The sequence below is a fragment of the Schistocerca piceifrons genome, chromosome 1 (assembly GCF_021461385.2).
Source record: "Schistocerca piceifrons isolate TAMUIC-IGC-003096 chromosome 1, iqSchPice1.1, whole genome shotgun sequence".
Lineage (NCBI taxonomy): Eukaryota > Metazoa > Arthropoda > Insecta > Orthoptera > Acrididae > Schistocerca > Schistocerca piceifrons.
The window spans coordinates 536,287,805-536,312,068 of NC_060138.1; the positions used below are offsets into that span (position 1 = coordinate 536,287,805).

Genomic DNA, 24,264 nt, shown 5'->3' on the forward strand with positions numbered 1-24,264 from the left:
ATGGCCTTCCGTGAACTTTTCTGCACACATTCGTTGCACTGCCACACGAGCAGCAATTTCCCGGATATACGCATCACATTCTCACATGCAAATAATGCACCCTCTTCCAAACTCACGGACTAGACCTTACGGTTTGCGCTTACGCCTGCAAGGCATCCTTCACGTCTGCTCAAGTCACACTGATCCATTACTTTCAGTTTATAGCGACAACGAGAACCGCAGGCTCATTTTATCGGTACGTGTTGTTGCAGCGCGATATCCGTGTTGACCTTGAACCCGCGGGCCAATGTGGTTCAAATGCTAATACTTTCTGCAGATCGTACTAATGTACATGTCCTGCGAGTATGAAAGTCCTCCCTATTATCGATCAAGGTGTTCTGTTTTTTTTTCTGAACGTGAGTGTATATTATTGTGCTGACGTCCAATTTATCTAACGACGAAACGAGAGAAGTACAAGGTAAACGGTTTCTTTCCTCGCTGATCGTCATAAATAACTAAGTAACAAATGTTCGTAATTGTTATTACATTTCTCTTGTCTAAAATACGTACAACATCTTGTGAATTTCATTATATATACGCGGTGATCTCCCCCCCCCCCCCCTCCAAAAAAAAAAAAAACACCGACAAACCTTGGGGACAGGTTACTTGTACCAAAACAAGGAAAAATGTCTAACAATCATGAGCTCTATAATGCATTGCTTAACAGCTATGAGCACTTGTTCAGTTCAAATCAAATGGCTCTGAGTACTATGGGACTTAACATCTGAGGGCATCAGTCCCATAGAACTTAGAACTACTTAAACTTAGCTAACCTAAGAACATCACACACATCCATGCCCGAGGCAGGATTCGAAACTGCGACCGTAGCGGTCGCGCGGTTCCAGACTGAAGCGCCTAGAACCGCTCGGCCACATCGGCCGGCACTTGTTCAGTAGAAGAGATGAGTTAGACAGCAGCGAAGATAAACAAGTGCTCATAGCTCTTAAGGTAGGCGTTTTGGAGCCAACGTTTACTAGATTTTTTTTTCTTGTTTCAATGTAAGGACCTGTCCCTAAAGGTCGTCGGTGTTTTTTGGGACACCCTATCCATTTCTTTCAATCATCTACGGACGCTACATCTCGGTGACTCCCTAAGCACGGTCGTTGTCCTAGCTGGACTGTTTGTAGCACATTGGAACCCACGAGAATTCCTTCCGCTGATTACATGTGATTGTTACAGGCACCCTTCGCAACGTTCGACGGTCCCTGTGCGTGATTATATGCTCTTGGTTTAGCTGTGGTTCTGCCATCTCGTTTCCACTTCACGATAAAATGGCCAGAAGTAGACTCGAGCACTTTCAGAAAGGTTGAAATGTCTCTCATGGACTTGTTACTCAGATGACACCGAATGAGTAGTCCACGTTTGAAGTCACTGACCTCTCCTGACGGATCCACTCTGCTGTTACTGCTTTACTAACACCACAGTACTCTCCTCTTAGTCTTATAACGAATCGTCCCCCTCTCGTGACATCTAGTGGTTAATTCCGCATTTCATAGGGGTCTCCGTATACTTTTAATTAGATAATGTATATGTGGGATTCGACGAAGCGACGCCCCCATACTATGGACGCGGGCTGAAATTCCCCCACTCCTTGTTCAGCCGAAGGTAGTCGGTAGCTAAGACTGCAGCTGCGCGGAAGGTCCCCTTTAGAAACCAGCGCCGTAACCTGAACTACTGCTGAGTGCAATCAGATGTCGCAGAGAGACTTCGATCTCCTAAAACGTGTTTGACAGCGACAGCGGAATTTTCCCAGCCGCCAAGTGACTGCCACTTGAGATCGACGGCGTCGTCACTTTTATAACCTGGAAATTTTTTGGCGGCCTACTTATTCCCGTAGATACCGTTATTTCTCTGACGTGTTTACTGCTTAATCTCCTTTCGAGAACAACATTTTGCGCAACGTTAGCTGTCAACATCAGTTCCTGGAATACAATGCAGTACTGACAGACACAACATGTGCTGTTCCTCTCAGGAGAACATATTATGTTTCTTCTTTTCAACATGGCGCGCATGCGGAAATGGCCAATATTAAGATAAGTGATAACGCATTAGAAAATCTACTGAAATCTCTTAACAGAGGTAAAGTGATCGGGCCCGGCCGGATATTTGCATCTTCCTATGTAGATTATGCGACACTTCTACCAGTAGTTTGACGCAAGTCGATGGTGCGACGAAGTATACCGAGCAGCTGGAAAAAGGCGGTCATTCCCGTTTTCAAGAATGGCTTCGGACAGGTACGCACAGCTATAGACCTATATTCCGTCCGTCAGTCTGTTGTAGAATAATGGAACACGTTTATTGCCCGCGTATTATGGTCTTTTTTGTGGATTGAAAATCTATATGGGAATCAACATAGGTTCAGAAAGCAGCGGTCTGCCTGTTCGTCCACGAGGCCCAGAAGATAGTAGCTAGCTGCGTCCAGGTTGATGTTGTGTTTGACTTCTGGAAGCATTCGACTAATTCCGCACTGTCGCTTAGTCAACGAAACAAGTGCTTACAAGAACATCGGACCGACACTGTGTTTGAAATAAAGACTTTCCAACTTGTCGCCCTTGTGTGTACGATGGCTTATAAACTCCATAAGATTGCGAAAGATTTTAAATTTCGGTGTTTCGAAATGCTTTTTAAAGTATTAACTTTCATTACATAATAAAAAAATTTTGTGTGAATTCCTAAAGGAGCAAACTGCGCCGGTCGCTGTGGTCGAGCGGTTCTAGGCGCTTCAGTCTGGAACCGCGCTGTTGCAACGGTCGCAAGTTCGAATCCTGCCTCGGGCATGGATGTGTGTGATGTCCTTAGGTTAGTTATGTTTCAGTAGCTCTAAGTCTAGGGGACTGCTGGCCTCAGATGTTAAGTCCCATAGTGCTCAGAGCCATTTTTTGAACCAAACTGCTGTCATCGGTCCCTAGACTTACACACTACCACTCACGCTAAGAACGCCACACACACACACACACACACACACACACACACACACACACACACACACACACAAAGCCATGCCCGAGGGAGGGGTCGAACCTCCGGCGGGAGAGGCCGCGCACTCCATGACAGGGCGCCTCAAACCGCGCGGCCACTCTGCGCGGTTATATAATAACTTGCTATGTGAAATGAAGTAAGCGCCGGCCGTGGTGGCCAAGCGGTTCTAGGCGCTCAGTCCGGAACCGCGCGACAGCTACGGTCGCAGGTTCGAATCCTGCCTCTGGCATGGATGTGTGTGATGTCCTTAGGTTAGTTAGGTTTAAGTAGTTCTAAGTTCTAGGGGACTTATGACCACAGATGTTGAGTCCCATAGTGCTCAGAACCATTTGAACCATGAAGTAAGCGTCAACAAGTGTGCGTGAGTGTGAGTGAGTGAGCTAGTTACATGTTCCATAGATGACTTAAACTATTCTTTTAACGAAATAATGTGGAACGATTCAGTTTACAATCCATGTATGCACGATTACTGTTAACCTTAATGAACACATTATTTTTTTAGTCTACTTTACTTAAAAAGACAGTTTTTTCTCAAGCTGCCAGTTTTTAAATAGAAACTGGTCCATGGAACACAAGAAGTTGTCCAGGACAAATGATTTTAGGTTAGATTTAAAATTTACTTTGCTACTGTCATAGATTATATGTTATTGAACAAATGATCAAAGATTTTTGTTACTGCATGATGAACTTCTTTCGGAGCCACTGACAGCTGTAACAATGCGTAGTAAGGGGCATTTTCCCCTCTATCGCTGTAGAAATTGACCTCACTGCTCTTCTCATATTGTGATGGATTATTTACGACGAGATTCATTAGCGAATATATGTTTGTGACGGCGTAGTTAAAATGCCTGGCTTGATTGATGATGTACCTGTATGACGCCCATTGGTGATCACCACATATTACTTTTTACTGCTCGCATTTGCGTAATTAATACTTCTTTTCTTATTGGTGAATTACCCCATAAAATTAATCAATGAGACATTATTGAGTGGTAATATGCAAAACATATCAGGGAGTTAATTCGTTCGTTTCCAAGATTAGCAATTATAAGAAGATACGAAGAGTGAAAGTAGATGAACTAGACTGTTTGCGAAGCTCAGTAACATGCTCCTTCCACTTCAATTTTTTAGGTGTACATACTGACGAAAACTGGGAGCATTCTATCCTATTTGATGACTCCTTGTCAAGTGTGCACGCACGTCAAACACCTATAAAGTAACAATAAATTCGCCGACAAAAGGTGTACTATGATTAGGTACCATGTACGTGGGACATATCTATAGGATCGATTCTGCTGGGCGGTGGTGATTGATATCGGTATGTTTTGAACTACTGTTTACTATAGCTGAACGGTATCAAATCAACTCGTGCAGAGCTATGTTCTGTGCGATATACTATGAGCTTTTATGTTAGTATGTTATGACACCACGGCAGCAGTGTTCTTTAAGTCGTTGACCAGTATGGGACGTTGTTCTCGTTCGACTCTACAGCGACTGCAGTTACACAGCGTGAATCGCGTAAAAGTTGCACCGCAGATATTGCGAAAATGGAAAGTGCTACTGCTGCGCTTTTTTTCGCAGAATGGATTGGTAGTCAGGAGCTCTTATTGTTAGCCAATCAACAAATTGTAATACTTAGAAAGTGTATTTTTTGTGCAAACATGCACTTTTTTTAAATGGAAAGATGCCCATTGATATTAACAAATTGAAAGTAAGGTAAATTAGAATATCAGTGGTGTCTGTTTGAGGATTCTAGTGCGGTTGAGAGACATCGTATTTTCAAAAGTTCCCATACCGACACTTCACGATACCTCTGGTAGCACACACTAAAGAACAACACAAATGTATACGCTAGTTACGTGGATTATGACCAGTAACAAGACAACTGACCATCACAGGTTGTGTTCAAAATGACCACGGCAGCCCCAATACACGCTTCCCTTATGGTATGGGACGACTGCTGAACAAGTGCTAACTTTTCAGTGGAGATGTCCGGCCAGGCTTAAGTAAAACGTCGTTGCCTATCATTGAGACTAGTTGGTATGTCCTTGACGACAGCGTTTATCAGCTTTCCCCTAGAAAAAAGTCTACAGGCGTCAAATCCTAGGAACTGGCCAGCCAAGGTACGGGTCTTCTGCGTCCAATCCAACGATTTGGAAACAATTCGTGAAGACATACTGTAGTACTTCGTGCACTATGGGCTGGACAGCCATCATGTAGGTACCACAGGTTCCTCCTAGTCTGAAGAGGAACGTTTTGTAGCAGCTGTGGAAGATGGTCTGTTAGGAGGCTGCGATACTTGTCCGCGTTCAGTATTCTGTTATGAAAAACGGGCCTGTGAGATGAGGGCTGACTATTCAATACCACACATCTACACTCCATGAAAGCTGAAGTTTCACCTGACGAATTGTGGATTGTGATCACACCAATAGTGCATGTTTCGGCGGTTTATCTGGCCATGACTGATAAATGTGGCTTCATCATTAAACGGGATACATGGTACATCTGGAGTAGCTTGTCTTAATGCCCAAGTACAGAAGTTAACACGATTCTCATAATCGTTCCCATGCAGCTCTTAACGGAGAGAGATGTGATAGGGACGGAAAGTATGTCGATGGAGAATGCGCAGACACTTGTCTGACTCATGCCAGGACACTTGTCTGACTCATACCACTTCCACGTGCGATTGCCCTGGAACGAACGTGCGGATCAACTGCAAAAGCAGCAAAAACATTAATTTCCCCCTCTTCTGTCTTAATTGCCGAGGTGGGTGGCATCTGTTGGCATATCTTGCCGCATACGCCGTACACGAACGAACTGCTTTATGTTACTCTCTCCATATATCATGAGCATCTCGGCTTCTTCTGCATTGGTAAATCCCATAGTCACACATTAACTGACAAGCAAATCGCAGTGCACTCAAGGAACACGCAGGCACACTAGAACCAAACAGAACAACATCGTATCTAGGAACTACACAGGTTGAATGGCACAAGCAAGCGTCAGTGTAGAAACCTTTGAAAATACGATATTTCGTAAACGACTCGCACTACAGTCCTGCAACAGCCGGCCAGTGTGGCCGAGCGGTTGTAGGCGCTACAGTCTGGAACCGCGCGACCGCTACGGTCGCAGGTTCGAATCCTGCCTCGGGCATGGATGTGTGTGATGTCCTTAGGTTAGTTATGTTTAAGTGGTTCTAAGTTGTAGGGGACTGATGACCTCAGATGTTAAGTCCCATAGTGCTCAGAGTCATTTGAACCATTTGAATCCTGCAACAAACACCGCTGACATTCTAATTTATCCTACTTTTATTTTGCTAATGTCAATAAGCATTGTTCCATTGTAAAAAGTACGTTTGAATAAAAAATATTATTACAGTCTGCTTATTGGCTAACAAAAATGGCTCTGAGCACTATGGGACTTAACTTCTGAGGTCATCAGTACCCTAGAACTTAGAACTACTTAAACCTAACTAACCTAAGGACATCACACACATCCATGCCCGAGGCAGGATTCGAACCTACGACCGCAGCGGTCGGCTATTGGTTAACAGTACGAGCCCCTGCGGAAACCATTCTGCGGAAACCACACATCAATAACACTTTCCATTTCTGCAATATCTGTGGTGCAAGTTTTAGGTGATTCAGCCTGTATATTTAAATGATGGACGTACCTATAATGAATAAGCATCTGAAAATAGCACATCGCCGAAATCAGGTGATGGCGTGACGTAAATGGCGATAACCGTAATATAGCCGAGGTGGAGAATATAATTGTCTTTTAAGATCCTGTATAGTTTTCTGCAGGCAGGATCCAACCAGGAGAAGATTAAAAGTATGCGATGATTGTCAAGTGGAGTGATACAGTGTTCTCCAAAATACGCGCACGAGTATTTGATTGCAGACGTGTGCCGCATTGCAGAGATAGCGCCTATCGTCCGTACGCAGCTAGTAGACAGCAGGCCTGACACGTGAGAGTGATACGGCCAGACCTTGTACTGGTCGTCAGGGGGGGACACGTCATCGCCGCCACACGCATGGGGCACTCCATCTTCCAAGTCGTGTTGGCCTGTCAAGGGTCCGCACCGAACACGTCAGTTCCGCTTCAGCCGGGATGACGAGGTCGCCATCGGGTAGCCCTGACTACAACAGACACGCCGAGCATTACAGTGCAAATCAATCGTTATTTCAAGCTTGGGCAACAACCACTTGATAGCACTCACGCCATGCAGGACATCTTCTCGTTGATGGGTGTAAAAACTGCACTTCCACGAATTTTAGTCCTCTTCTGAACTACCTATTTGGAAACTGGCTTTGAGACCTTTGATTTTATCCATACTGGATGAGAGGTCGTGGTTGTGAATGTCAATGTTCAAAAACATATCGGCTCAACCACTTGTTTATAGTGTAAAACACTAAGATTGACGCGTTTCGGAAGTCACGCTTCCATCATCAGAATAATAAAAAGTAAAAGAACCTGTTAAAACTCGCTAAAATGGAACATGCACCAGGCACAATATAATTGATAATAAAATTAAAACAGCATGGCTACTTCCCATGTTGCAGCCGTGTCTTCCAATGTGCATCTCCACGTAGTCGTTAAAATATAAAAAACTCTAAAATGGTGTCGCCTATGGTGTACAACATCTAACTACATGGCTCTCTCCTCTATCGTCGTAAACCGCCCGTGCGTCTTCGTTGATATCACACACCACGTAGCCAAACACGACATTGAAACGCGAGTGAGCTCACGCGCAAGTAAACAAAGTTACAAAGAACATAGCGATGCTTTCCAGGTTAATTATTTCGAAAAGTCAGCTGTAGGCACGCATACTTGGGAAACGGGACACCCCATGTTGGGAATAGATCAGGATCTCGTTATTTTACATAGACAGGACAAAGGCAAAAAGCTGGATCTACTAGAACAGCTGGAAATTACGATACATAGCGTGGATAATCAGAACACACTGAATGAACAGCTAACTGGTGATACAAATAACTTTTACAAACATTTCACTGGTTTCTTTTAGTAACTACATTTTTAGCAATTGGCAGGATACCATCATTTCATGAGGTCCTTGGAACATGTATACGTTATCTGTTTGTATAGACATCTCTGTGACTTCCTTGTTTACTTGCGCGTGAGCTCACTGGCGGTTCAGTGTCGTGTTTGGCTACGTGGTGTGTGGTATCAACGAAGACGCACGGGCGGTTTACGACGATAGAGGAGAGAGCCATGTGGTTAGATGTTGAACACCATAGGTGACACCATTTTATATTTTAACGACTATGTGGAGATGCACTTTGGAAGACACGGCTGCAACAAGGGAAGTAGCCACGATGTTTTAATTTTATTATCAATTTTATTGTGCCTGGTGCATGTTCCAGTTCAGCGAGTATTAACAGGTTCTTTTACTTTTTATTCTTCTGATGATGGAAGCTTGACTTCCGAAACGCGTCAATCTTAGTGTTTTACACTATAAACAAGTGGTTGAGCCGATATATTTTTTAACATTGGCTTTGAGAGGATAGGGAAAAACGTGTTGTTATCTTCTAGGCCTGTCCTCAGCGCACGACTCAGTCTGGAGAAGGAGGTATTTAATGAAAGGCGGTTCCCTACACAAATATCATCTTCTTTTTCGACATTATTGAGAACAACCGCCAGTTTTCAGTTTTTTCCGCTACACTGTTCATCCAGAAGCTTGCCTCGCAAGTTTATACACGCGAATGACATCTGCATAGTGGCTCAACGGACTATACCGTCAGACAGACAAAATGTATTCGCAGCTCCGAATACGATTAGACATCAGTCTGTGGATGGTTTTTAAGGCGGTTTTCCATCTGCCTAGGAGAATGCGGGCTGGTTCCCCTTATTCCGCCTCAGTTACACTATGCCGGCGACTGCTGCGCAAACACTTGTCTCCACGTACGCGTACACCATAATTACTCTACCACGCAGACATTTGGGGTCACACTCATCTGGTATGAGACGTTCCCTGGGGGATCCACTGGGGGCCGAACCGCACAATAACCCTGGGTTCCATGTGGGGCGGCTGCGGGGCCTGCTGTGGCCTGTTATGGGGTTGTGAACCATTGAGGGCTGCGGCGGGAAGAAGCCTCTCCGTCGTTTCTGGGTCCCGGTTCAATACACAATACACAATGGCAAAACGACGATAGTAACATTCTCTCTCCCAGTGCAGTAATCACAGAAAGTGTGCGAGCACTAAGGGGCGTGAACTCTGTGATATACGGAGATTGAGACTTGCTCACATAGCCGAGGTAGTTAAGGCGACTGCTCCCGTTAAGCAGGAATTCTGGATTCGAATCTCAGTCCGATACAAATATTCATGTCCTTAATAAAAATTGCACAGCTGATTGGTCTGTTTCTACGTCTACATCTGCATGGATACTCTGCAAAACATCTTGTTCCAATCTAGTGTAGCGCGCAGAAAGAACGAACACCTATATCTTTCTATACGAGCTCTGATTTCCCTTATTTTATCAGATGATCGTTTCTTCGTACGTAGGTCGATGTCAATAAAATATTTTCGCATTCGGAGGAGAAAATTGGTGATTGGAATTTCGTGAGAAGGTTCCGCCACAACGAAAAACGCCTTTGTTTTAATGATGTCCATCCCAAATCCTGTATAATTTCGCTGACTCTCTCTCTTAAGACGGTTGTAGATCGTCAGCAGTATCAGTTCATTCCGACATGCACCCATGTCCGGCCAGAAGACGTGTAACCTCAAACCAGACCAGCTGAAGAGAGAAGTTCCAGCATATCATCTTAGCATAGAATGAGATTTTCACTCTGCAGCGGAGTGTTCATCTTAGCGATCAATACGCGAACCACTGTCCGTGAATAATATTCAGAAATAATATATTACATAGGACTAACAGTCCAAAGCTTCTGGGACTCATGTTGGATAACTCGCTTACCCACAGTATCTGCCTTCGGAAAGTAGATGCAAACTTCATAGAGTGCGGACGGAGAGCCTTTGAGAATGTCTGCATTGGCCTTGATTTATTCATTAGCTGAATACTGTTCAGGTGTATGGATCACATAGTGGATACTCGGGATCGATGAAACGTGAGCATTGTATCTGGTACGCTACCCCTGTTCGGTGGCTCCCAGTGCTAAGCAGTGCTGTTCTATCTTATATAAAAAGACAGCAGTCTCCAGCTTAGTTATGGCCACGAATGAAGAACAACCAGTTTCTTCCTCTATACGACAATCCAGTGAGGTTTTGTTACAAGGCTGAAATGTGCATGAGGTTGAGGTGCTCTCACTGCAAGCAAGATCTCCGCTTCTGTCCCCGATAGAACATGAGTGGGACAAGCTCGGACGTCAATTCTATCTCACTGACAGTATCCAGGATGTCAAGGACAATATGCAACAGTTGTGGGCCGGTTTGGTCCAGGAGAGAACACAACCGCTTTATGAGACCCTCCCCAACCGAATCAGTGCATCCACGCAGGTCAGCGGGGGACATCGTAGTACTCTTAAAGTGTGTTAATACTACCAAGTTCCCCCTCAAGTTGTATTTCGTTTCCTTCTCCCCTCTTGCAGCTTCTCTTTTCTTCCTTTTTTCTTTTTGATCAGGCAGTGTATCTCTATAGCTCTTATTTCCTAGTTTTTGAGCAGTACTATTATCTGTAAAAATATTGGGAATGTTTTAAACACTAAGTATATTTTTCTTTTAAATTTCCCAACTGCTTCAAACGGTAAATGACGTGGTTGATCAACAATGACTGACACCTCTTTTTTTTTTCTTTCTTCATTGATGTTTAATACTCCATCTCAACATTTGCCTGATCTTTTTCAAAGTATTCGCCTCCTACTTGATTGCACTTTTATTTATAGCGTCTCTGCAAGTATTTGAACACACAGTGCAGGCCATTCTTTGTCAGGTCCTTGAGAATTGACCTTCTCTGAAGTCTTTGAATCACCGTGACACTGTTGTACGAAGTAGTGCATCTTCGCCGTACGCTTGCTGTAACCTTCTTTAAGTTTCAGTGGCAGTGTGGTTTTAACGAACACAGAATTTTAGTGCGCCGTACTGCTCCTCTCGCGCCACGTCCATTGTTTGGTATGCGTAATTCAAACAGCTTCTACAAAATATAGCATTCGTACCAACCTATCGATACGAGAGTGCTGCCTCCTATGGACATTGTACATAAACACGTGCTCTTTTCAAATATTCATCTCACAGGTTGGAAACTATCACGGAAACTACAGGAAGAAATCTGTCTCAGTCTTTGTTGATCAACTGGAATAAATGGCTCAAATGGCTCTGAGCACTACGGGACTTAACTTCTGAGGTCATCAGTCCCCTAGAACTGAGAACTACTTAAACCTAACTAACCTAAGGACATCATACACATCCATGCCCGAGGCAGGATTCGAACCTGCGACCGTAGCGGTCGCGCGTTTCCAGACTGTAGCGCCTAGAACCGCTCGGCCACCCCGGCCGGCAACTGGATTAAAAAATAGTCTAGATCGCAATACTATTTTATTATGGACCAGTTTCGACTCCGCGCAAAAGTCATCTTCAAAAAATGGCTGTTGCTGGCACCTCCTCGGAACCTTACGCAGCAATGTAAACTCCTACATGAAGTCGAAACCGGTCATTAGTAAAATATTGTTGCGATCTAGACCGTTGTTTTAACCCAGTTGCATTACCAGATCGCTGTTTCTCCTCTGGACAATGTTATCCAAATTTATTCTTTGTTGATCAACCCTCGTAATTATATGAGTAAATTCGAATTTCCTACAGCGGTCGGGGAGCAGCGTGTCTGGAAAGGCACACAGTGGCTCAACAAAACTGACGATAACTGCGTTGAGGTGGTACTAAAATTCAGCATTGCCTGTAGTGGTGCATTGTCATCCTGAAACACTATGCCGTTGTCGCTGGACATACTACTAAATCTCGTGACCTAACGGCGTACCGATGTTTGTGTGACTGCCATGTCTTTAGTTTGCGGTGAGACTGGAACTGCCCGGGCAGGCGGTCTACACTTCCCGGATCGACAGTTGGAGCAAACAACGGGTGACACAGACCTAGTGTCGATTAGATAAGGCGCCGCATAAACAAGCAGCGGTTCGCGCCGGCTGTTTCCACGTTTGTCCCTCCGCCCAGGATCGCTCACGTGCTGAAAACCATGTCCCTGATTCCCACACATGTTTCTCCAAACTTTTTTGGTGTCTCTCTCTCTCTCTCTCTCTCTCTCTCTCTCTCTCTCTCTCTGTGTGTGTGTGTGTGTGTGTGTGTGTGTGTGTGTGTGTGTGTGTGTGTGTGCGCGCGCGCGTGCATCTACGCGCTGTAAGTACTTTACAGATGCCCCTCTCAAGAAAAAAATAAAAAATTATGGAACATTCAAGCAGCAACACAAGTCGACAGTGTACCCACGGTGGCGTCTGTTCCTTCTTCTCTCATATATATCAACTACTGAGTTTTTTTTTCTAGACGGAAAATATGTTGTAGGAAATGTAACGAGTCGTGTCCACTAATTCCTACTTTGATCGTAATCTACATGTACGTAATTGCGGAGCGAGCTATGTAAAACCTCCACATAAAACTGCTTGTAGAAAAGGTAGACGCCAGACAGATTCACTGTCGAATTCCAAGGTAAAACAGTTATATCCCCAGCTGGAAGGTTGCTATGAACACCCAAGTGTTTGCTGTCGCCTACCTCTGATCATTCAACTGATTCAACTGACCTACACAGCCATTTATAGGGAGGCCTGCTGTTCAACGTGGACTCCAAGTCACGGTAAAACCTGTCAATTTTCGGTATGAAAATCCTTGCGAGACGTGCTGGAAGCGACAAGTGACATAAAAAGCCTTGGACAGACTGGGGGTTGGACCTGCAATCTTTGGACTTGTACTTGACACCAACTGAGCCAGCGAAGAACGCTGGACGAATCCTGAAGAAAAATTTACTCATCCTCGTCGCACCGATCTTTGAGTGTTGCTTCTGAGTCTGGGACCCTATCCAGGCAGTATTAGTTGAGGAGTCAGCAAAGAGAGAAAGGAGAGCGGTGCGTATCGTCACTGGTTCATTTACGAGTAGAGCGCGTCAAATCGTTTCGTCGACAAACTCGCGAACCAGACGCTACAGAAGAGGCACTGCGCATCAAGGACGACTTAAGTATTAAGACCAGGGAACCACCGATTCCTTAAAGAATCGAATTCCCGAGTATAAAACAACTCCGAAGTTGCAAGTTAGTTAATGTGTTAAATATTTGACGTCAAGCATATAAGCGAGAAAAAGTTTAGAAAAGGTTTGAAATCGTGCATAAAGTTTGTTGGAAGTCGCTAAGTGTTCTCATTATGAAACGCTGGATGTGTATAGTCTGGGTAATTTGCGCTCCATTTTAAGCAAAACCAAGTTTTTCAAGCATCTCAATGTTTGTGAAGTCGTATCTGAATAGCGTCGGTAGTAAAGAAGCAATAAATTAATACACCATGCCTAATGGTGAGGTTTCACTGCAGGAAGGACTAAAATGTGACAGGCGATGCTTACCTTTCATCATTTTAAGGAGGTGTCAGCGGGGAAAAGTTTCGTAAAGGTAATTAGTAAACAGTAACTCGTCATCTACCTAAGTCTTCGTAGTGATTTTGACTGTTTATTAGTGAAACTCTATCAAAATCCTCACAGTAGTTTCTGAAATCAGCCTACGCATAAGGTCAGGAAAACGGACTGGGGGACTTTGGGTTGGGTTGTTTGGGGGAAGAGACCAAACAGCGAGGTCATCGGTCTCATCGGATTAGGGAAGGATGGGGAAGGAAGTCGGCCGTGCCCTTTCAAAGGAACCATCCCGGCATTTGCCTGGAGCCATTTAGGGAAACCAAGGAAAACCTAAATCAGGATGGCCGGACGCGGGATTGAACCGTCGTCCTCCCGAATGCGAGTCCGGTGTGCTAACCACTGCGCCACCTCGCTCGGTGGGGGGATTTTAATTTATGATAAGTATTGACGTCGGTCAAGCTTCGTTGCTCTCTGACGACTGTTACTATACTGCTTTCCCCGCCGGATATCGCTTACTCCCTAACTGCAGTTCGTAGCTCCCATCGTTGTCACGAGATGTCACTCCAAACGCCAATTGAATATTGAACAGATAACAACGCCTATTTTACACATTCATCATTACTATAAACAATAAAAACCACACACAAACCTTCCTCGTGACTCATTTTATCCATTACCTAAAACCATACAAAAATCGCTACATTAGTTCCCAAAATTGGCCGAAACATACCGACAGAAAAACGCGGCTGGAAATTTGTGGTAAGGACTATGGGACCAAACTACTGAAGTCATCGGCCCCTAGGCTTACACATTATTTAAATTAACTTAAACTAACTTACGCTAAGGACAACACACACACCCATGCCCGAGGAAGGACTCGAACCTCAGACGGGGGAAGCCGAACGCGGCTGGAGGGTTTAATTTTCGTATGTATAGACAGCCTTAATACGGAGCAAATTTTTCTTACAGAAACCACAGGAAAATGCACCACATGTGAATGCAAAATCGTTCTTATTAAAGAAAAATGCTTAAGAAATCATGTTGTTAAAGAAACAGGGGTTATATTGTGGAGTACTGGAGCGATGTAAAGTGGAATGGCCACATACAAGATGCGTTCAATAAGTAAGGCCACATATTTCTTTCTCGGCCAGCTTCGCATATATAATGCGGAATTTGTTGTGGGACATCGTGTAACATTCCCGCTTCAATCCCTATAATTTCATGAAGTTCCGATTTGTGGCGGCGCTTTATGCAGACTTCAAAATTGTGTCTGTAACGGAGGTGCTTTCCAAGCAGAATGCTATCATTCAGTTTCTTTTGGCGGAAAACGAGTGCATCGCAGATATTAAAAAAAGACACTTGCAGGATGTCTACGGAAAACGCGCAATGAACAAAAGCACGGTGAGTCGTTGAGCGAGGCGTCTGTTATCACCGCTATAAGGTCACGCACACTTTCTGATCTCTCACTTGCCGGCCGGCCGAACACACATGTGACTCCTGCGGTGTTTGGAACGTCCGGGGGCACTCTCATTCTAGGTGATCGGCGGATCACAAACGCCGAGTGGTACGACTGTTGGTGCTGCTGATTCACTCGTCCACCAGGAGGGCTACTCAAAGGTGAGTGCCCGCTGGGTTCCTCGTCGCTAAACAGAAAGAGCAAAGAATGACCATCTTTCTGGCCCAATGAAGGATCATTCCGCGGAAAGCAGTGCGTGAGAGGTTATTGATACAGCAAAACGTTGACCCTGACGACGACCAGTAGAGTGGTAAGACGCTTGTGTTACCACTCCTTGCACGCCCTTCCAATAAGGTGGCGTAAGGCCGTCGCATTGAACGGAGACTAATCTGAAAAATAAGATTTTGTAGCCAAAGGAGTGGGGAATTCTGAATAAAACCAAACTGATTTCAGAGAAGTACACAACTGACCATTAAAATTGCTACACCAAGAAGAAATGCAGTTGATAAACGGGTATTCATTGGACAAACATACTAGAACTGACGTGTGATTACATTTTCACGCAATTTGGGTGCATAGATCCTGAGAAATCAGTACCCAGAACAACCACCTCTGGCAGTAATAACGCCCTTGATACGCCTGGGCATTGAGTCAAACAGAGCTTGGATGGCGTGTACAGTTACAGCTGCCCATGCAGCTTCAACACGATACCACAGTTCATCAAGAGTAGTGATTGGCGTATTGTGACGAACCAGTTGCTCGGCCACCGTTGACCAGACGTTTTCAATCGGTGAGAGATCTGGACAATGTGCTGGCCAGGGCAGCAGTCGAACATTTTTTGTATCCAGAAAGACCGGTACAGGACATGCAACATGCGATCGTGCATTATGCTGCTGAAATGTAGGGTTTCGTAGGGATCGAATGAAGAGTAGGGCCACAGGTCGTAACACATCTGAAATGTAACGTCCACTGTTCAAAGTGCCGTCAATGCTAACAAGAGGTGACCGAGACTTGTAACTAATGGCACCCCATACTATCACGCCGGCTGATACGGCAGTATGGCGATGACGAATACACGCTTCCAATGTGCGTTCACCGCGATGTCGCCAAACACGGATGTGACCATCATGATGCTGTAAACAGAACCTGGATTCATCCGAAAAAATTACGTTTTGCCATTCGTGCACCCAGGTTCGTCGTTGAGTACACCATCGCAGGCGCTCCTGTCTGTGATGCAGCGTCAAGGGTAACCGCAGCCATGGTCTCCGAGCTGATAGTCCATGCTGCTGGAAACGTCGTCGAACTGTTCGTGCAGATGGTGGTTGTCTTGCAAACGTCCCCACCTGTTGACTCAGGGATCGAGACGTGGCTGCACGATCCGTTACAGCCATTCGGATAAGATGTCTGTCATCTCGACTACTAGTGATACGAGGCCGTTGGGGTCCAGCACGGCGTTCCGTATTACCCTCCTGAACCCACCGATTCCATATTCTGCTAACAGTCATTGGATCTCGACCAACGCGAGCAGCAATGTCGCGATATGATAAACCGCAATCGCGATAGGTTACAATTCGACCTTTATCAAAGTCAGAAACGTGATGGTACGTATTTCTCCTCCGTACACGACGCATCACAACAACGTTTCACCAGGCAACGCCGGTGAACTGCTGTTTGTGTATGAGAAATCGGCTGGGTACTTTCCTCATGTCAGCACGTTGTAGGTGTCGCCACCGGCGCCAACCTTTTGTGAATGCTCTGGAAAGCTGATCATTTGCATATCACAGCACCTTCTTCCTGACGGTTAAATTTCGCGTCTGTAGCACGTCATCTTTGTGGTGTAGCAATTTTAAATGGCCAGTAAGTGTGTTACACTACTTATAGAATGCCCGTCATAGTATTCAGCCCCTCATTACTTTTCAAGGAAAACATCGAACAGTGGACGGACAAAGTTTCCATTTGTTTACCTGTTTTACCTGACATTTTGATTGTACGTATCTTCAAACATATAATGCAAAAGTCTGTGGAGTCTTTCAATTTTTCAATCTTTGTTTCAAATAATACTAACAAAAACCGAAAATCAGTTAACTGAGAAACCGGTTATTTTGATTGGTTTGAACAGTCAGATTAAACTGGAGATGGATAAAAGCTGGTGTAATCGAAAACTAGTTATTTCAGCGATAACCGCCATCGCTAGCTTGAGCGTTGCCGGGACTCCCCACGAACTCCAGTGGCAGATAAGAAAAACTTCGGTATCACGGAGATATTTCCTGCTGAAATTCCGAGAGCGTGCGTTCCGAGGAGAATCGGGCAACATAATCACTTCCTCTCAAACACGTCTTTTGCGAAATGAGCGTGCTGAGAAAATCAGAATAATTAGAGCTCAGCCAGAGGTTTACGGATAGTCGTTCTTATGACATACAATTCGCGAAGGGAACAGGAAAATGGGGAATTGATTATGGTATCAGTAGTATCCTCCGACTTATACCGCAAGGTGGTTTGCAAAGTACAGATGTACGTAAGAGTTTTAGTAAAAGAAAAATTACTTTTCTCCTACTTGCTACTCAACAACTACTCCTTTCCATGTTCTGCGCTCTTATAGTGTTACATTTATGGTTTACCTCGCCAGTTTGCGAATTGTTAATTTTGAAAATTTCACTCGCGGAGCACCGGGATAGCAGGTTGTTCCGGCAATTACTGTCGTGGGCCGCGAGTTGTCATTACGCTAAAATGCTACTATCGCCTGACGTGGCGTGTTAAAGCGAGACCTTGCTCCAGAAACCCGTTCGGCGATAGCCCGCTATCTGGCCAGGCGGCCAGGCGTCCAGCGCGCACGGCCGCCCCGGAGCAAATTCGCGGCGAGTTTGCAGTCGAGGAAAAAGCGGCCGCTTGCGGACGGCCGGCGGGCAGCGATCGGGGCGCGTTTGTGGAAACGTGGCGGCCGGGTTACGTCAGCAGCCACGGCCGGTAATCACGTACGGGGAACGCGATAACGAAACGCCAGCTGCCAGCAGGCGGCGCGGAGGTCACGGGGGCGGAGAATGGTGGCAGGCCTGCTGGGCCGCTGCCTGCCGGCTGCAGCCGTGTCACTGCGTCAGTCCGGCTCCAGCTGGCGTGCCGCGCGCATCGTTGCTACCTGAACACTGCCCACTGCTCGCGGTTCGGCTACGTCACATAACGCCCGGCCTACCAGTTTCCGTGCTACAGCGCCGCGCCTTATTGTTGCGTCACGAACGGACTCTGGATTCGCGTTCTCTCCTCTTGCAGCTACGGTAAACCATTTTCTTCTACATTGTTGTACATATTTGGACACGGAAAACTTTCATGTCCATCTTTAACATCACCTGCTTGTTAGTTGTTGTTGTTGTTGGTGTGTGTGTGTGTGTGTGTGTGTGTGTGTGTGTGTGTTGTGTTGTGTTACGGCTAGCATACGTCCGAATTTTTCTGGGCATATCCTTTGTTTGCGCCCTGACATTTGCGTGCGGAAGAATTTTTTAAAACTTTGTTAAAAAGTCATGTATTTTGATTCGTCTTGAGTTCAGAGATAAATTATGCGAAAAATTTTCAGCGAGGCGTCCCTCGCTGGCAAATCTGAATGATCTAATGAGCGACCGTTATTAAAGTCCGCACGCAACTTTAAGGCCCAAGCCTCCATTGTTATGATCGTTACGTGTCTAAGTACTATCAACCTGAGTGGTCTAATTGTTATAACAAGCTTAATTTAATATAGTATTCATTGCCACAAATACGCACCGCTTCTGAATATGAACGTCTAAAAATAAGCGTTCAGGAAACCTTGTTAGTTCCACGTGTAATTTCTGCCACAGAAGATGATTGCACTAAGCACGATAACAAAAGCGTTCCCTCGTACCAGAACTCACCCGGCGTACTTCTGCCTCCGCACCCTGACCCAGTCAAAGTTCAAGGGTCAAGAATAGTGAACAGTCACTGGTTCTCTGTGTAAATATTGCTACTGTAGTATTCTGGATGTGTTTGGAAAAACCAATAGTAGACCGTGTTTTTATCAGGGCTATGAATTTTTTACTTTATTTTCTGGGTCACTACATTCATGAACTACTTATGCAGAAAGGGTTCCTACGAATTATTGAGTGAAAAGTATTTGTGGTGGTGAATTGCGCTCATTTTATCGCTTTTCCGTTGTTAATGTATATTGTGTAATTAAGAGTCGTTGTGTGGCTGTTGAATGAAGTGTTCGGTTTTTAATTCCAAAATTTGGGACGTATCTCCTTCTTTCATTCTCAAAATTTAGAAAAGTCCTCATTTTCTGCATTCAAAAGATATTAGGCCTAGTGTATATTGTAGTCACCTGTGCAGAAACTGGTTAGATGCAGCTTTCAAAGCTAGCCTATCTTGTAGGAGCTCTTTTCCCCCCATATCTCCACAAATGCAAAACTAAATCCATTCGAATTCGTAACTTCTTGTAGGCTCCCGCAGCCTGTATGAAATTATCATCTACGTGACTGCTCTGTGACTCGTACGCAAGTGCTTGGCAGAGAGGTCGTGTAACCACCCACACACTACGAGCGTTCCATTCTCGAATTGAACTACCGATAAAGGAACTCTAAATCTTTCCGTCCGAGCTCTTGATTTCTCTTGTTTTATTACGATGACCATTTCGCCCTGCGTAGATGGGAGTCAAGAAGAGGAGAACGTTGCTGATTGAATTTTCGTGAAAAGAAGCGCTGCGACGAAAAATATATTTGTTTCAATGATTACTATCCCATCTCACTTACTCTTGTCACATTCTTCCCTATTTCACGACACTACAAAGCTAACTTCTTCTAACTTTTTCATTGTCGTCCGTCAATCCTATCTAGTAAGAATCCCACACCGGGCAGTGTAAGTTGTTCGCAGTTGTAATCCCTAGGTAATATTTGAATCGATAGCTTTTAAAATTGCTGTGTTATCTTATAACCGAAATACGGAGTAATTTTTTAGTGCTCGTTTTCCACGCAGTATTGTACAAGACTTATATTCTGCTACTGAAATTTCTGGATGTCATTGTCAAGCATAAGTAATCGATTCCATGTCTTGACAAAGCTGTTAGTTGTAACAAACTTGCAGGATCTTTATAACAGTCGAAACAATAGCTGAGGTCACTTACATAAACAACGTAAAGCCTAAACGTTCGGTCAAGTCTTGGTATCACTCCACAATTTTTATCCCACCCATTTCCCTTTATTACCAACAACCATTGCGTGAGGCCTCACGATTCGTCCTCTTCTTATTTTTTTTTCGGTAAAATTCAGTACCTCTCCATTACTTATTCAGATCTGTCAATCTAATCTTGCACGTCCCCATTCTTCTGTAGCACCACATTTCCAGAGCGTCTATTCTCATCTTGTCTGTACTATTTATCGCCCACTTCACTTCCACTTAAGGCTACACTCCAAAGAAATGCTTTCAGCAAAGACTTCCTTATAGTTAAATTTATGACCAGTGTTCGTAAATTTCTTTTTTTCTGAGAAGTTTTTCTTACCTTTGCAAGTCTGAATTTTATATTCCTTTTAGCTCTGGCGTCGTCGGTTATTTCGCTGCCTAAATAACAAAACTACTTACAGCGTCTCATCTCCTAATATACATCATATGCGCCGAAATACTCGGAGTTTGCCTTATGTGATGGTCATCATCCAACTGCTAAAGGATATGACATGTCTGTGCAACCGCTCCTTTCTACTTTATTCATTCTTCTTCATTTTCTTGATAATATTTTAAATCTTGTTACCTCCAAAAGATCCGCTACTTTCTTGCATGGTACTTCTCTTGTTTCCTTTTCCCAACTTTTTTCCATCCAGTCCATCTACTGAAAACTTACGTGTAAAGAAATGACCAAAACGTTTAAATTACTGCTCTTTCAGTAATCAGTATAAGATTTCTTTTGTAACTGATTTCTTTCGAAACATCTGCATTGGTTTCTCTTCGTCCTGATGGCCCTCGTTAGCCCCCCATCCAAACCCACATTTCCATATCTTGCAAGCGCTCTTCGTGCAGTCTTAGCAGTGTGTAGCCTTCACAGCCTTACAGCAGCGCGTTCCAGATAAACGTCTTAAGAACTGTTCTTTTTTTAATTCCTGCAGTAAACGATTTGTTCACTAATAGTTCCCTTCCTTTAATGAAAGCGCGTTTTGGTGCTACAATACTTTTTCTGTTCTATTTCCAGCACCATGTGTTCTCTTCTGTATTTAAGGTGCCTGAATAACAAAACTGATCATTTTTCTGCTTTATTTCTTTCAATCGTGGTGTCAGAAGTTCGTTCATCTAAGATTTGCTTACTAGCGTTATGTTTCTTATTCATTCAAAGTCCAACTTTTCATAATTTTTGCCAGTTTCCATAGTATAGTTTGCATATTATGTTTTTCATTGTTAGCTATTGAGGCAACACCACCCGCAAATCGTGTACAATGAATGGGAATTTGTTCGGCTTAACTCAAGATGTTTTCGCTTTGAAGACATCATAGCTTTTTCGATAAAAAAAATGCATAAATTTTATGTTCATGAAGCACTTTTAGCTTTTTAGATAAAAAAAGGTTGTATAAATTCAATGTTCAGGAAGCAATTTTAACTTAATGTTGCTCTCGTGTTACACATTTTCTCCAAATTTTCCTTACCATTTTAGACATTCGTAACGAGAATAGTGTATAACATATGGGCTGTTTATACACACAAACTAAACTCTGTAGCGCACAGTGAAGAATTTTTTTTTCTGTTTTACTGTGTCTGAAACAGTGTGTGCTATTCCGAAAATGCACCTCTTGACTCCCATGCAAGCTTGTAATTATACTGCTATTTTGCATAGTGTAGCACTTCTTAGTGACTGCTGTGAAAATTTCGTCTCAGACAAGGTACAGTTACTTTTTAACACGAGAGAACAACATTTTTGCCCTTATTATTTTGCGTGAGTGTGTGGAATAATAGGAAAGGAGGCTGTAATGTCCTCATTTCTTTATTTATTTTGATGATGATGTTAATTAAAAAAGCGATCTTCAAAGACGCTTAGTTTGAGCTACTCTTCTGGTATTAAAGATTGCCAAAACTGCTGTTATAGAAATGTTGACTGAATTATGTTCTGTACTTTGACCCTTCAAGTAAACTAGTAATATTGCTTCCTTAGAGGCGAAACGGAGTTACTTAAGATTTTTTTCCCCCGTAGAACGAAAGGATATTAAAGGATAAATTTACAGCCTACAGTCACATGTGGCTTTTCGATTCCGATCACTAGATGCGTCTAACGGAAGCGTAGCGATTAGTTTGCACAAGCACATTAGCAACAAAAATTTTTTTACCCTGAAAGTCCAAGAAGTTTCGATATTGGATTAATGAAAAAAGAGAGAAAAGTTTAGATGGTGTTTCAATGCTTCTGGTGTTCTTCACATGCAACGCACAGGACGTTCATACAACCTTGCGAGACTGTCGCAGAATTCCTTTTTTGGGACGTTGTTTTAAATGTCAAAAATGTCATCTAAGCGTTCCCCGTTCTTGTGAATTTCTACACTTCGTCGTTTTGTGATAGGTTTATATTGATAACACCAAATGTCATCTGTGATGATTTTTTTCCAGAAAAGATTTTCCGCGTCTTGCATTTCAGTTAAGTAGTGGCAGACCTCCTCGCGGCGTTATTTGCGCGGGAGTCAATGTGTGTGGGACAATCTTCGCACAAACTTTTCCCTTATTCAAAACATTCTGGAGACTGCCTTGAACAGTTGAGTTAGAGGTGTTGCTCCATTGTGATTTGTGACACAAGAACGTTGATACGTTACGGTCGCACGTCCACTACCCAACACTGCATCTTCACATAGCACATGATGTTTACAGTAGTTAGTCCAACCTGCCACCGTAGTTCCTGCACTGACGTCGCTCGTATGACAGGAATAAAATCAGTCTCGGAGATTTTTAGACCGACGGGGTACGTGTTCTATTCTTATGAATTTGGCATAATATATGTTTTTCTGATGGTAATTAATAATCATCCCCGGAGTTGGCCTTTAATTTGATTGGGAAATGAGAGGAGCTACATGCTAATGTACGAAAGTTAATCTGTATGTTCTACATATGCTACAAGAACCATTTGTTATATCCAAGCGGCTACTTCTTGTTGTATCGGTTATTAATTTGTGGAAAGCAGGAGCTGCCAGGAGTCTTAGAAAACGTCAGCGAAGAAGCTGAACGACTACACCAGTCACCTTCGATATCCACTCTATTCACTACGCAGAATAGTAACCAAACGTTCTTATCAAATGACATGAATCTTAAAATAAACAACTTCGTGGTGCACAATTCGTTTAACTTCACTAATAGTAATACAACGCGAAATATGGAACGATAAACGCAGGAACAGTGGCATGAGTCTCCCGTGTTACTTTGATCTTGCACCTGTAGCATAAGCTTGTAATGCGAGTGACACAAAACGCAGACTTTGTGCTTCGCCCAAACATGCTTACACGCCCTCCAACCTTCATTGTCACAGCTCCTTCTCATTTCGCTGGTCAGCACGTTCTGTTGTTCAGTAAGATTGTCTCTTTCTATGACCTTCGCTTGTTTCGGCGTTGTACGCACTAGGCACATAAGCGTCCATTTGCGTGTGTTTATCTCCATAGCCACGTAAATATTTGCAAGTTCTTTTTGGATCAAGGGCAAGGAGGGCAGCGTTGAGATACAGTTTCAGCTTTCACATTCGAGTAAGGTCATAAGCTCCGTCCAAACGAAACCTTTTCCATATGGTTGCTACATTTCATAACATCGAAAATATTTTGTAGTAGTTGCAACTTTTTAATCATTTTTATTTCTTATTTTTGGCAACCTTGCACGGTCGCGAAGCCATAAGGTAATGGAATATATGCTCAGCCTGAATATACACGAGCTGTTCTAAGAGAGAGTCAGTATTCGGGGATATTACAGGAACGATCGTTCTAAGCGAAAAAGAGCAGTAAACATGAGCTCTAAAATGCACACCTTAAAAACTATAGGCACTTGTTCATTTTCTCTATTGTCCAACATATCTCTTCTACTGAACACGTGCCCCATAGCTCTTAAGCTATGCATTTTGGAGCCAATTTTTTACTAGATAGTTTTTTCTTGTTTGGTCCACACTACCTCATCCAAAAATATCGAAAGCAAAGAGTTTGCAGTAGAAGAGATTAGTTTCTCAGTATCGAAGATGAAGTTGCGCTCATAGTTCTCAAACCATACTTCTTTGCTTCGAATGATATTCCTGTCGTATCGCGGAATAATGATAATCCCTCC

General features: G+C 43.7%; 1 protein-coding gene across 2 annotated transcripts in view; it reads left to right on the forward strand.

The window, feature by feature from the left end:
• LOC124799079 (organic cation transporter protein-like) overlaps nucleotides 1-24,264 on the forward strand; it is a 147,096-nt gene that overhangs the window by 61,839 nt on the left and 60,993 nt on the right. Inside the window, exon 1 of one of the 2 annotated variants that reach the window (XM_047262620.1) lies at nucleotides 18,107-18,275. The exons of the other annotated variant lie outside the window; for it this stretch is intronic. The gene's annotated coding sequence lies outside the window, so the exon portion shown is untranslated. Of the gene's footprint in view, nucleotides 1-18,106; nucleotides 18,276-24,264 lie in introns of those variants that run through there. 2 annotated transcript variants of the gene reach the window in all.